Below are 2,298 nucleotides of genomic sequence, written 5' to 3' on the forward strand. Positions count from 1 at the left end.
AGCCGGTGGGAGCCAGCGGTGGGTCCCGTCCCTCCGCTGCCGCCTCGGGTTCCTCCGTCCCCGTGGGCAGGGAAGCGGGGCAGGGCAGAGGATGCTCCGGTTCCACCGGGCTCTCCCCGGGCTCGGGGGGCTTTGGCCGCCTGGGCAGGGCTGGTGATTTGCAGGCCGCAGACAGACGGACAGATTACGGTCTGCGTTCCCCTCCGGCAGATGGACAGGCAGACAAATCTCTGCCGCTCCCGCCCGCGGGGCCGGGGGGACGCCAGATCCTTGCGGATGTTGTTTTCCACTTTCCAGACCTACTTAAACTGCGGCTGATTATTAATTTATTGGGTGTTAAGCGCTGAGAGGCTGCAGGGCAGAGCGGGGGGACTTGGCTCCCACACCACAGGGCTGGAGAAGGACGAGGAGGGACCATCCCCAGCCCCTTGTCCTGCCCCGGCCACCCACCGCATTCCCCCGGCCCTTAACGAAGAACTGAGGCAATTATTTATTCATGTACTCACATCATCCCCTGGAGGGTTTTAAATTTGGGGGGGGGGGAACCCAGCCAGGGCGACCAACAGCGCTGGGAACGAAGCAGAGGGATTTCCATATTGATTTATAAATAGCAAAGGAATTAACTAATTAGATCACTCCAGGGAGAGAATTCCAGCAGGGAGAGTGCGGGGTTGGGCTGTGCCGTGTGCAGGGATGGAGGGTCACGGCTTCTGCCACCACCATGGCAGTGGCAGCTTGGGATCAGCCCTTGGGAGCAGCCTTTGGCTAAAATAGGAGCATTTAGGGTCTGGGGGCTGCCTGTGCTGCCATGTCCACCCGCTGTGCCCCTTGTTTGGCTTTCCCAGGACATGGACACTGTCCTGGTCCCCAGGATGATGCTCATCCCGGGAGGATCCAGGATGAAGGGGCTGGGGCACTGCAGGTGCCGAGCAAGGCTGTGCTTCCTCAGCTGCAGGAGGAAAATCTGCCGAGCTCCACGCCAGGGGATTCCTGAGGGGCACAAGGAAGAGCCAGGAATCTCTATCCTTTGCCTAAGCAGAAGCTGGGAAGTGCCAAACCTGCCCGTGGAGCCGGTGCCAAGTGACCCTGCGACATCTGCACCGGGGAAAAAGCCTCCTGGACCCAAGCAAGGCTCTCCAGGGACTTTACCAGGGCTCTCCCTGTCACCACAACCAGTGTCCCCAAATCCTTCCTGCCCTGGGAAAGGCTCCAGCCCGGGAGGCTGTGGAGAGGCGCTGACTTCCCATAGAAACACATGAAAGGGCCCGTTCTTGTATCTGCCAGAGCCCCATCATTTTTGGTTGTGAAGATCCCATGGCAACCGGCGCCTTCTGCAACTGCTACACTTGCTATTTCTGGGCTTGCTTTTCCCTCCTGCAACATCCCCCTGCATCCCACCCCGCAGGATCAGCTCTGCTCTCCCCCGTCCTGGACCTTTTCCTGCCCCATCACTCCCTTCCCCCCTCCTGCTGGGGGGGGAGAGGGTGGCTGTGGAGGAGGAAAGGGAGAGCAACCTCCTCCATACCGTAGCTTGGAGACCATCTGCCCTTCTTTTGGGCCAGGAGCTGGAATATTTGCCACCAAAGCCAAGACCCAACCTCAACCCCTCCAGCCCCATCCTGTGCTGCCCCGGCCCCGGGGTGGCAATGGTGGGACTTGAGGGGTCCCAGATGCCTTCCCATAGACATGGGTTTTGGGTACTTTTGGCATGGTGGGGTTCAACACCCTGTGGGGAGCCCCTGCATTGCCTTTCCCAGCCTGATGATCCCTCCTGGCTGCTCCTGGGAGGACGGGAAGGCCCTGGCCCCGGCATCCCGCTCATCCCACGCGCCTTATCGCCCCTATCCCGGCCTTAGGCTGCATTTCGGGGCTGATAAAGGTCTCCCTGACCCTGAGCAGCCCAGCTGGGGAGCACTGCGAGAGCAGAGCAGCTGCCAGAGGGTGTCCAGAGGGAAAATGGGCTGCAGAACCCAGCTGGAAGCAGAGGTGGGAGGGCAGCGGGTGGTACCACAGCGGGCTCTGCTCCCCTGACCTGGGCAGGGTCCCTCGGCCGGGGCTGAGCAGGGAGCAGGTCTCAGACCCTCCTTCCTCCTGAAAAGGGAAGTTTATAATGGAAACAAAAGCGATGCTGAGTCCAAGAGGAGCTTTTCCCATCCCGTTTCCTGCGGAGGTGGGACAGGAGCGTTCCCGCACGCCACAGCTGGGGCAGCCGGAGGGGAGGGGGGTGTTTTGGGTGGGCATCGTGCTCACCAAGTCCAGAATTCCTTCCCAATATCCCATCTATCCCTGCCCTCTGGC

The sequence above is a fragment of the Manacus vitellinus genome, unplaced genomic scaffold, assembly GCF_001715985.3.
Source record: "Manacus vitellinus isolate BGI_N305 unplaced genomic scaffold, ASM171598v3 scaffold_52_pilon, whole genome shotgun sequence".
In the NCBI taxonomy this organism is placed as follows: Eukaryota; Metazoa; Chordata; class Aves; order Passeriformes; family Pipridae; genus Manacus; species Manacus vitellinus.